Here is a 13,524-nt window from a genome sequence, read left to right as displayed (position 1 = left end):
CATCCGTTGCAGGCCCCGACGTAAGGAAATAAATTTTCAGCGAAATGTTTTAGTCCCCTAAGAAATATAAATTGGACCCAGAGGGTGCCCAGAATATTTAATAGGTCCAAACGCTTAGTAGTTCCGTCTTGTAGTGATAGTATTAACAAGTTACCTATATTTAATTATTTATGTGTAGAAAACGTTTTTTTAAGGCTTTAGTTGACAGCAGAGCTGCAGTTAATATCATAAACTCATGCGTATTTAATATGTTGCCTCCGCATATAAGGCGACAGAGGAACCCTAAAAATCTCAACCTAACTAGCGTGACAGGGAATAAATTGAATACAAAAGGCTCAATTTGCCTAAATGTAAAAAGGGACACTAGGATCTTACAGACAAATTTTATAATATGCGATAACTTTCCGTACGAGGCCATCATAGGCGCAAATTTTTTAAGGTCTAATAGAGTACTATAAGACGTAGTGAACGAGAGGCTTGTCTACCCGGCTAATGTAGGGGAAGAAATTTCTACCTTAAGAAATTGCAACAGAGGTTATGAAAACAACTTAGCAGTAAATACAATTTTTGATGGTACAATGTCGCAATATTTTGAACATCGTTTATTGCAAAAAAAACATGGTATAGCTAGAGACTTGTCCAATGATTCTGAAAGATATTTCAGAGATGAAGTAAATTTAAAAAATAAATGTATTGGATGTGCAAAAATAAAAATAGGAGATATGCGACAGTACAGGTCAAACGAAATCAAGAAAATAGCGGAATTATGGAAAAACATAGTAAAACCCAACGTGACGCCGCAAGATGCCGCAATGGTGCAACATAGCGCCAGTATGAATCTAATAAACAATGAAAATAAAGAGAAATATTACGGATTCACAATAATAAAGACACAAGTCCCTCCAAAAACGATGGAGAGAATTTAAATAACTCAGATGATGGAACCAATGAATAGAAAATCCGGATCATGATTTGCGACCCCGTCAAATGAGATTACTAAAAATCTGCTACGCGAGGACGAGGTTACATTTTATGACAAAGGAGAAGGTTTTATATGGGTAACTATTAAGCACGAAAATGATACAATTACAATAAAAAAGGGGACATGTTTAGTTGAGATCCAAGTTTTATCGGAGGTTGATTTAAATACATGGGAAAGTTCTAGTTAAAGAAACCTAGTTAATGGAATTAAAACTTCAAATAACAAATATCCTTTAACTAAATCGCAATTTTTAAACAAATTTAATATGGATCATATTACGGACTTGGAACTTAAGAAAAATTTATGCGAATTATTTTGGAATTTTAAAGATGTATTTTCCGCATCTGAAGATGACATCGGACTGATACTATTTTATGAACCTCAATTTTAACGACTGGTAATCCCATAGCAAAACAGCCATATCGTGTGCCATATAAGCAAAAAGAATGGTTAAAAAATAAAATCCATGAATTAGAAAAAAATAAAATTATACGCCCAAGCTTAAGTCCGTATAGTACACCAGTTATCTTGGTACCAAAAAAGAATGGTGATCTTAGACTTGTAGTAGATTATGGAGCCCTTAATAAAAAATTAGTTAGCGATAAATTTCCTCTACCAAGAAGAGATGAAATTCTTGACTCAATTTCAAGCAAAAACAAAATTTTTACTTCTTTGGACCTCACCAAAGGCAACCACCAAGTGAAAATAGCTGACAAAAATGTCCATAAAACTCGATTTTCAGTATATGAATGTGGTTCATATGAATACTTAAGGGTACCTTTTGGACTTAAAACAAGTTCAAGCGCGCTATGTAGACCCCTATTACACCTGTTAAAAGGATTAAAGAATATCATTTATTTTGTTGATGATGTCATATGCGTGGGAGAGAACACTGAACAACACTTGGCAACATTAGCTAAGGTATTCGAGAAGTTCAGACAAGGCAATTTAAAATGCCGGCCTGAGAAAGTAAATTTATTTCAACCTAAAATTAAATTTTTAGGAGTAGTAGCAACACAAGGAGAGATATCCCCAGACCCTGATAAAATAAAATGTGTTGAAAATCTCAAACCCCCAGAACTATGAAAGAATTAAGGAGAATTTTAGGACTTACTGGCTACTTTAGAAAATTCGTGCGTAATTACGCCCAAATTGCGAAACCTCTCACGGAATTAACTAAAGGGAACTCCCAAAATGTTACCTGGTCCCAGGAAGTTCAAACGTCCCTAGACCGTCTCAAAAAGCCACTCGCTTCTGAACCAATATTATTACTTCCTGATTTCGAAAACGGACAATTTGTGGTCACAACCGATGCTAGTTTAAAAGGCATTGGCGTTATTCCTTCGCAAATAATCCCGGTAGAAAACCCTAATCCTCTAGAGGGAACGCCTAAACAAAAACAAATAGAAAAAGTTATATGCTATTCGAGTAGAACTTTATCAAAAGGCGAAAGTAGTTATTCCGCCACAAACTTAGAATTATTATCTATAATTCACCACTTGGAAAAATTTAGACACTATTTAATTGGTAGAAAATTTATACTACGATTATACCATAAGACCTTGTTGTACATGCGCACATTTAAAAACAACAAGGGCTTTCTCACTAGATTAATAATGAAAGCTAAAAATGTAGATTACCAATTTGAATATTCAAAAGGTAAGGGAAATGCAGCTTGCGACTTTTTGAGTAGATACCCAGAAAATATTCCGTCGGAAGCTGAGGAAAATGAAGTTAACGCTATCAATGCTAAGAGCAAACATAGACGTAAGAAAAACAAAGTCAAGCACAAGGTAAAAGAAAATAAGATTAACTATTGTCCCTTGTCTTTAGAAAATATAAAAAGAAAGCAAAAAAAAGGACGAAAGGTGTTCAGCGCTTATCAATTATTTTGTGAATGACGATGCGTTACCGGATAAATTCAAGACTCTTAGAAAAGAGATAGATAATTTTTATTATGATCTTGATGAAGAAAAACTATGTAGAATCGTGACTGCTGAGACAAATAGAAACCAAACCTCAATAATACCTGTAATACCACAAAACTTAATAGTGCTTGCATTTGAATATTTTCATTCAGATACAGGCGGACACTTAGGAGTAACGAAAGCTTTCCATAAATTAAAACAATATTTTTACGTGCCGTCGGCAATAACAAAACTTAAAGATTTTGTAAATTCATGCAAAGCGTGTAACTTAAGAAAAATCCCCCAAGCTTATCCTAATCCTCCAACGGGAAGGGTCCCGGTAGCAAAATACCCCTTCGATATTATCTCATTTGACTTATACGGAACCAGCGGAGCCTTGCCTGTTTCCAGCAGAGGCCATACTTGTATTCTGTCGGTTATAGATCACTTTTCAGGATTTACTTTTGCAAAAGCATTAAAAAATCAAGGTGCTTACACCACCAGTAAGACTTCAGGGAAATTATTTGTACAATTTGGCTTTCCAAATAAGGTTTTGAGTGACAACAGAAGCAATTTTGTTTCAAAAGTAACAAAAGATTTAATGCGTTTTCTTAATATAGAAAAAATGGTGACAGCTCCGTACCACCCGCAAGCTAATGGTAAAATAGAAAACAGGCATAAAATATTTTCGAACGTATTAAGTATCAAGGAGGCACACTTGTGCCTCTATAAAGAGGCGACCCACCACAATATTAAGCGATTTCAGGTCCTAGAGGTCGCAGAGAGACGGCGGTGATCGCATTTTGTAGCCCAAGCTCCAACTAAGAAACATGCAAAATTTCACCCCCCCCCCCTCCGACTTTATCTTCATGGGTAAAAGTGGGCTGGAAGTTTCGACCCTCCGACCACAGCCCCCCTTTAACGTTGTCCGATTGGGCTGGAATTTAGAGGTTAAACTTTCCTAGGGCCCGGGAGCTTATCCTCGAAATTTCAACTAAATCCGATCACTCCTTACCTGTTTTCCAAAAACCAAATATAGCCACTTAAAGTTCATTTCTCTTTTTTTATCAGCCACGCCTACAGGCCACAGTTGGCAACGGATCCGGGTGAATGAGGACCCATTCGAAGCGGAATTTGACCTGTTAGGGCCTTTTGGTATTTTCAGACCGAACAAATTATCCCCCGAATTTACATTTACGAAAAACCTCGTTTTCCTAAAAGAGCCCATGTTAGTTTTTCCCACCACAGCCCCCCGTTAATGTTGTTTGATCGGGCTGAAATCTGAGAGAATAAGCTTTCCTGGGGCCTGGGAGCTTATCTTTAAAATTTCAGCTCAATCTGATCACTCCTTCCCTGTTTTCCAAAAACCAAATATCAAGTTTTGTGAGTACTTGCTTGCGTCAAAAATACATCGCACAGAATAAAAATAATATGATGTCTCTGTGGTACAGTGGTCGCTATTCCTGACTGTCAGGCGTAAGATCCGAGTTCGATTGTCCGTCGGAGAATTTTTTTATATATTGAATTTAAAGTTTAAAAAAGAAACTCAGTTTCTTTTTTAAATCCAATCTATTAAATTCTTCGGCTCAACAGGCATCTCCAGAAGAATATCACAGTCAGCCTTCAGGTTACAGGTAAGTCTCCACTGCTTTGATAAAATGGGGCCTGCGACGGCTGATAAAAATCTTACTGTGCATTTGATTTGAGTATTCAGGAATTAAAAGCCTTAACACAAGAATCTTCAAAAGCGGGGGGCTTGGGAGGCGGCAGCCCCCCATATTTAACTCCTGAAAAGATCAGCTAACAGTTAGTCAAGCAATAATAAGTAATAAACTGTACAAAAACGTGCAAAAATTATTTGAAAAAAACTACATTTTCTAAAGAGTTAAAGAGGCTGAGTCACAAGTTCGAAGCTTAAAACGTACAGAGTTTTGAAGGTACAGTTGGGGGAATGCCGCCCTCCAAAACCTCGCTTCTGTATATGAAAGGGGCTGTGCCCTCCTGAACTCCTAGCTCTTTACACTAAAGTTTTTATTGTTTAAAAAAAAGAATGGTGAGAAAGTCAAACTTTAGCTTAATGAGCGAGGTGTTGAGGAGGGCACAGCCCCTTTCATATACGGAAGCGGGGTTTGGGGGCGGCAGCCCCCAACTGCACCTCCTAATCCCTATACGTTTTAAGGTTCGACCTTGTAACTCAGCCTCTTTAAATCTTTAGAAAACGTAGTTTTTTTCAAATAATTTATACATAAGACAACAGGAGCGACTGGGATAAATTCTTACCTTATTTAACTAACGTAATCAACACTGCTTATTCCGAAACAACCAAAGACAATCCATTTTATTTACTTTTTGGTCATGATTATAGAATCCCGTATAATGATAATATTTAATCTCGACAATATTATAATAACTCGGAGGATTACAAACAAGAGTTCATAAATAGGATGAGGAAAACTTATAAGATAGTTAAGCAAGAGTTGGAAAAATGTAAAAGAAACCAAGAGCTAAGAAACCTACCCAAAGTCAAAGGGAATATAGATTTCAAGATAGTAGACTGCGTCTACCTAAAGAACGAAGCAAAAACGGAAGGCAAAAAACTTTCCAACAAATATTCTGGACCGTACAGAATAGTCAAAAAGTACGATAACAAATATACTTTTAAAATGGAGAACTCCGATAGCAGAAGAACTTACAAGGCGCATGTTAGCCGAATAAAAGATTGGCAGAGCTAAAACCCTTTAATTTCAAGCAAGACTATTTCGAGAATGAGAGCGATGAGGAAAACTTCGAAGAATTTTTAGCTATGAAAAATCTAGTTATTCCAATGAAAAAATCCCTTATACCAGTAAGAATAAAAACGCCAAAAGGCTCAAAAAGTTCATCATCAGATAGCGTAGGAGAATTGGATTATACAATATCTCCAAAAACCCAATTTTTCCACCATAGAATTTCGACCCCTTGTCCCCCCCAAAGATTTCCAGGCGATATGGTTTCCCCTGCAACGCCAATAGAAAGCCCCTGTCTTTACAGGAGGAACTAAACAGAGCTGTAGAAACCCCCGGTATTACTGTAAAGAAAACTCCTCCCAAAGATTTAACTAAAACAAACCTGCGAGAAGCAATGGATTTAATAAATTTCCCCATAAAAACGAGTCAAAGTACATTGCCCGAGAATAAAACTCCAAAGGATGACCAGCAAGGACAATATCATGATATAACTGTGTCCAAGGTCAAGCCTAAACAGTGGACTTCACGGAGGGAAACCCTAGTGCAAAGAATGTCCTACCCCCCTAAGGACACGGCATTTAAACAGTAGAGAAACCCCACGAAAACTCTTGAGTCCTCCCAAAGCTCTCAAGAATCTTCCAAATCTCCCGAGTTGAAAACTAAAGCCGAGGACTTAGGGAATAAACCTTTTACTTCCAGAGGAGTATAAATTTACGAAGGAAGGGGAGGTGATACTTCCACAATGCAAGGTGCAACTTCTAAAACTTATGATACAGAATCATCGGAAACCAGTTCCGAAGAGTCTGACGACGAATCAGACCATATAGTAGTTAAAGAAATAGGGAAATCAAAACCGATTTTCGCTGTTACACACGTGAAGCAAATAAAAATTAAAGGGCAATAATTTCTGAAAAAACAATACAAAAAGTTTGATATTATTTCGCAGTCAAAGCCGATAAAGAAAAAACCGCACTAAACACAAGACAAAGTAAAGACAGAATCGGGTAGAACGGTTAAAAAACCCGACAGATAGAAATATCCCTAATTAATGTAAAGACAAATTTCAAATCCCTTATGAAAATCAACTTGTGATCCACCATAATCAATTTAACAGTGTGCAAGTAAAATTAACCAAGTCAATATTAATGAAAAAAAATATAATAATAATACGAGTGATGTCAAAACATTGGTGATCAGAGAGAAAGGTTGGAACAGAAAATAACCAAAGGTAGGAAGCTCGTGGTCTACTTAGAACGACAAGTGGTGTTGGACCACGTTTTGCGGGAAGCCTGGGGAGGAACTCAAAGCCCATGCAGCTTTTAATTTGTTGGGTTTTGGCGGTTCCCTTGGATTTTCTCTGAAAAATGGACCCAGGTCCTAACAAAGATTGATGTTATCAAAAAAAAAAAAAAAAAAAAAAAAAAAATACCAGTAAAGAAGCGTCTAATTATGGGCTGACCATGTTCGTGGATATGAACAGGATCATAAGGATCATGAATTCGATTCCCTTGGATCCTGTTCATATTGATGAATGTTATCATGATTTCTGTTCCAAGAGAAACTGTTGGAACTTTGTCTTGTTATAATAATACAGAAAGAATAGACCCAAGTTACAAAACAAAATTACTTTTACAAAATGTGGGTACGATAACCATAAAACAAGGGTGTCGATTCGTAACCAAAGAGTCAACTGTCCGAACGTCGTTAATTACCACGAGCACAAAGATAATAAGTCCCAAAATAACCAACTTCAAGGCAATTAACCTGTCGTACCACTACTACTACTACTAACAACTCACCGCAGCACCAAGCCGCCTGAGGCCAACACAGCTACGCACGCTCCTCCTCCACCCCAATCTATTCAAAGCCTCCCTTTTTACACCCGCCCACAAAGTTCCCATTTCCTTTAAATCTTTCTATATGACGTCCTCCCACCCCAAACGGGGACGGCCTGCTTTCCGTTTAGCCCTAGATGGTTGACCGAAAAGAACGATCTTCGGCAATCTGTCATCCTTCATCCGCACAACATGCCCTAATCACCTCAACCTTTCTTTCATTATAGACCTAGAAAGCGGTATTGAACCACATTTTTCGTATAGCCTATTGTTTGAAATACGGTCAGTCAGCCGGGTACCCAGAACAATCCTTAAGCAATTTCTCTGGAAAACATCTAGCAAATCTTCATCCACTTTTCGGAGCGTCCATGCTTCAGAGCAATATTTGATCACTTTCATCACTTTAGCTTCTAATATTCTAATCTTAGTTTGTAGACTTATCTTCGTTTTCTTACAGACTTTTTTTAACCGTTAAAAGACACCTTGAGCATTGACTATTCTACATTTGACATCTTCCAAGGTCACGTCGATTCTACCAACAATACTACCAAGGTAAGTGAAGCTGGCAAAATGACTAATCTTTTCCTTACCCAAAGTCACCTTTTCATCTTCACTTATTCCTAGCCTTAGTGACTTAGTCTTCCTAACATTAATTTTCAAACCAATACTAGCACCCTGAACTCGGAAAACCTCTAAAAGTTCATTTATTTTGCTCACACTTTCATCTAGGATGCTTAAATCATCACCATAATCTAAGTCCAGGAGACTTTTTCCTCCCCATTTGATTCCATGGTCTCCCATTGTCTTTCCTGTGCACCTTAAGACAAAGTCCATCAAAATAATCCATATAAAGGGGGATAGAACACAACCCTGCATAACTCCTGATTTAACACAAAACCAACTGCTAATCCCATTTCCTACCTTAACCGCAGCAGTGTTATTCTCATACATAGCACTAATCACTTTAATGTATTTGTCTGGTATACCATACAAGGATAAAACCTTTACTAAAGCTCCTCTATCAACAGAATCGAACGCTTGCTCATAATCAATAAAACTGAGAACCAAAGGTGTTTGAAAAATTAGGCACTTCTCAATTATTAACCTAAGGGTGAAAATTTGGTCAACACATCCTCTACTTTTTCTAAAACCGCACTGCTCTTCTCTTAAAACTTTGTCTGCGGCATCTCTCAGTCTAAAAAGTATCATATTACTAACCAATTTACTACCTACAGAGACCAGGCTAATGCCTCGATAATTACCACACTCATTTTTATCCCCTTTCTTATAAAGTGGCTTAATTAAGGTTTTCCTAAAATCTTTAGGTACTTCCCCTTTTTCAAAAATCATATTCATAATCTTCAACAACTTATTTCTGACCTCAGAGCCACCATATTTAAGAAACTCATTTACTATCCTATCAGCACCTGGGGCCTTATTATTCTTTAATCCTTTTAGTACTGTTGCTAATTCCTCCTCACAAAACAAATCTTCCTTCACATCCAAGGTATCACAAACTTTTTTATTTTCCTCTATATTTTTTCCTGCAACTCTATCTCGGTTAAGCAAGTTCTCAAAATGTTCGGCCCATCTCGCTTTAGCTTTTTCCTTATCGCTAATTGCCACCCCATTCCTATCTTTAACTGAGACAAGTCTGGATTGACTACTACCTCTCAATTTGTTAACGTGCCAGAACAATATTTTACTATTATGCCGTCTAGCTGCATCTTCTAAATCCTCGGCCTCCACTTCACACCTCCTTAGTTCATATTTCAATGCTTTCTCCACTTTCTTTACATTTCTTTTGTTTTCATGCGATCTATCACTCAGATAATTCTTGTACAAGTCCTTTCTCCTTTCTATTAAACATGAAGCTTTTTCACTAATATTCTTAGCTGCAGTTCTAGCTTTCTTCCCTAATACACCTTCAGCAACTTCACAGATTATTTTTCTAAAATTATTCCAACCATCTTCAACATTGTCAAATTTTAAACTCTCAAAATTAGTATTCAACTGTTCCTGGAAAGTTTCTCTCAAATTCTCATCCTGGAGTCTACCAACATCATAACTTCCCGGGAGGTAATTACCCTTCCAATATTTCAGCTTTAAATTAACCCTTGACACTACTAGATGGTGATCTTTACTTTTAACATCAATAACAGCACTCCTATATACCCTAGTATCTTGTATTGATCCTGCCAGTCTTCGGTTTACTATAACATAATCAATAAGGTTTGCTGTCTTACCATCACGTGAATACCATGTTAGCTTATGAGCCGTTTTATGACCAAACACCGTATTGGTTATAACTAGATTGTTATACCTACAAAATTGCAAAAGTCTGTATCCATTACTGTTTTCTTTTCTTACACCAAATTTACCTAAGCTGGGATACCATCTATCCTTATTTCTACCAACCTGGGCGTTAAAATCTCCCAGCAATAACATCATATTTCTACCTGGGACCTTGTCTATTGGCTCCTGTAACTGTAAGTAAAATTCATCTGAGTCACTAGTATCTCCATCAGTCTGTTATACAGGGGCGTATACTACTATAACTGGTACCCTGAGCTTTTTAGTCATCAAATGAGCAATTAGTATTCTATTATTAATACCTTGCCAGCCTTAAAAAGACTTTGCAGCTGCCTTATTCATCATGAGCCCTACTCCCTGTCTATGTACCCCACCCTTCCTGCCTGAGTAAACAAATTCTATATCACCTAGTTTCATGCTTCCTACCCCTGGGATATGAGCTTCTGAAACTCCTAATAAATCCAGTTCGAATCGTCTGAATTCATCAGTCAAAATGTCGATACGATAGTCATCGACATTTTGTACCTGTCGAACCTGTCGTACACTATTGCCAATATAGAAAACGAGGAAATAAAACCTCGATATGGTCCAAAATAGAAACGAATAAAGGGACAATAAGGCTTACAAAAATAAGAGAAGCATTAGATTCCCAGATTCTTCTAATTACAAATGAATACCAGAGATTAACATATGTGGATAATAAATACGGGTTGTTCTCAACCAATTTCCGTTGGAATATGCTACTGACCGTTTGCTTCATATCCATGACTTCACTGACAACAAGAACCCTATTGACTTGTAACTATGGAAAAATACTGAGACTAAGACGGTAGAAACTAAAAGAAAAACACGGAGAAACAGCTGAAATGCATAGGTTAAGCCCGGAACCCCATGAGAACGACCAAGCCAAGAAAAAGGGAAGAAATTAGAAAACGAGTGGGTATAGAGGTCTCCACTCGTCCTTGCTATGTCTTGTTCCCTCATTGTAAGGTTGTTTATGTAAAACTGTGTGGTTATGACGCTGCAACATGCGTTTCTTAAACAGCACGGACGGGCATGAACAATGCAAGCATAGAACATTTTGCAAAATTAGACCCCAAACTTAATAATGTAGAGTAAATTATGTTTATTTAATAATTATTGAAGAATTAAACAAACCTTTTATCGTTATTTCCTTTCTCAAAACAAATTTGAAGACATCTCTGTTTTAGATTTCCCAATGGGAATTATGTCGTTTTATTATAACCAACGTTATATAGTAATATCAGTGTATCTTTTTATATTATCTTGTAGGGTAATCTATACCCTTAAACGCACCCAATCGTATTGTTTACTATGTATTAAGACTACTTGATTTTAAAGAACGTGCGATTCTGCCTCGTTATTTTTATTACAGGAAGTGGATTGACATATTGGATATCAATCATTACAATGAGTTGTTCAGTGCAGATACAACCTAGTAGCATCTATTTTCATCATACCTCAACCAACGAAGAATACTCACCTTAGACTCCAACCAATTTCATCCCAGCTATGTCCGCGAAAAATACAGTTACCTTTTGATTGCTGTTTCCTCGACCATGAACCATATTACGTATCAGGTAACATTATATTTGAATCTCAGTATCCAGTGCATTATCGAACTTTAGAATCACATAAATTCTGAGAACCCCATCGATCAGTACAAGATAGAAGTACATAAATATCACCTTTGATAATCATTATGGACCCATATACCATATGACCGTATAGTTATGATACTTGATGACCCCAAAAACTATTTATGTCTCACAGACTCACGCGTCGAATCCCTTTCAACCATCTCTCGGAATCCATCCTATCCCCTTTCTGTGAAAAGTTCATATCTCTGTTATCCCATAAATGTGACGAGATAATTTCTAAAAAATAGACCTCTAAACAAAAATTATCCCCAGTGACCAACCCCTTAGTGACGATATGCCCCTCCTACAAGTTAAAGACAATATATTGAAGGAGTCACTATAGTTTGATGTCGACCTCTTCCAAATTCAAACTTCAATTCCCCCGTGATTAACCTAGGAATCACCGCAAAGGTTAATAGACGCAAGCCATAAGCTAACAATTTCATAAGAGACACAAATGAGCAATTTTATACGAGAATACATTCTCTATGTGCCTCAAAATATCCCAAAAATGAAATGCTGAGAAGAAAATAAACGCACTCCCAGTGTTCGACCCCTTAATGATAAGGCACCGTATGAACTATCAAAAAGCAGGTGAGAATGAACTCAGATAGCATATTCCCACACCTGTAGTTGAAAGCATCATTTTCCAGTTGACAATTAGAGAAAGCTTGTCGTGTGAACACAATCGTGCTTGAACTGTCCCATGAAGAAACCATAACGTAAGTGCTTCAAACATTTTGCCAAGACGAAAAGAGTGAAGGACAATAATTTACAACAGAAGGATTGAGTACGCTAAAAAGACTCTAATGGTGATGAATTAGATGTGAATTTACATATGTTACTTCTTAATAACTTTATATTAACTATATGTTACCTCCAATATCCTATCATTAACGTTGCGTAGCAAACATCCCCAGTGAAAGTGTTCTAAGGTTACCAGTGAACATGGTAAACCCAATATTGTGTGTTTTAAATTGTTCTTGTATGTAGTGTTAGATATCCAGATAGAGTTATGTGCAGCGTAGTCGAGTTATTCATTTAATGTAAGGTAGATAGAAGGTAGTGTGCCATATAGACAGCAAAATAAAAAAAAAGCCTTGTAAAAAGTGAATTCAAAAAAATCTTATGTGAAGGTAGAATAAAAGCCCAACCTTGTTAGAAATGTAAAAGTAATCAGTGTTAGATGTAGAAAAAAAAATCTTTAGTATAGTAGCTGGCCTAGAACCATGAATAATCTTACTCCGGTAGATGAATTTTAGATAGGGACGTAAAATAAAATAAGAAGAGTAATAGAGAAAATTTTTAGCACTCCTGAGTAAGCCAAAATATAAAAATAAAATAATACAATGTCAAACAAAATTATGTAGAATAAATAGTAAATAAATTGCGACCATTTCAAAAGCCCAAAGGCAAGCAAATCCTAATGACGGGGCGTCATTAAATAATGGGAAGGGTAATATGTTCCGTGAGTAAAATGATATATTTAAAATACAAAGAATAAAGTTCCCTCTTTCTAAAGATATTCTGACTTCCTCTAATTAAGTTTAAATCTAGTGTCAAAAAGAAAGAAAAGTCCTTAATCAGCAAAGAGAAAAATTGCAGTTAGCCTCAGACAAAGAACGGCACTATCCAAGCTTTGGATTTCGCTAAGATAGTGGGTAATAAAAATGATGCTACGCACAGTATTTCTAAGGAAGTTTAAACTTTAAGAGCCGTGTGAACGTTTGAATCATCAGAAATATATAAAACAATCTATTGGACGAAGGGTTCGGATCCTTGGGTCACTTTAGCCAAGTGTGAGCCAGTTCTTAGAGCGCAGGACAAAAAAACTACGTTTGATAGTGGGGTAAAAGTGCATTTTGGAAATATTCGTAAATCAGACTCAGGATCATTTAGATAGAATTATTTCGGCATTCAAGCTTTGCAATTCTTTCATTGTTGTATCTCAGTCACCGTTGTTGTCATTTGAAGTGACCCACTGCTGTTCACCTAAATATGTAAGTCTCAATAAATCTATTGCCTTTTACCTGTGTTTATTTCATTTTATATGTCTGCATCTAGCCTAATAACAGGTAATTAGTTCGCATATCTCAAAGG

Source organism: Artemia sp. Qi Xiang Cuo, chromosome 9, assembly GCF_049724085.1.
Source record: "Artemia sp. Qi Xiang Cuo chromosome 9, ASM4972408v1, whole genome shotgun sequence".
Lineage (NCBI taxonomy): Eukaryota > Metazoa > Arthropoda > Branchiopoda > Anostraca > Artemiidae > Artemia > Artemia sp. Qi Xiang Cuo.
This window is presented reverse-complemented; position numbering follows the sequence as displayed.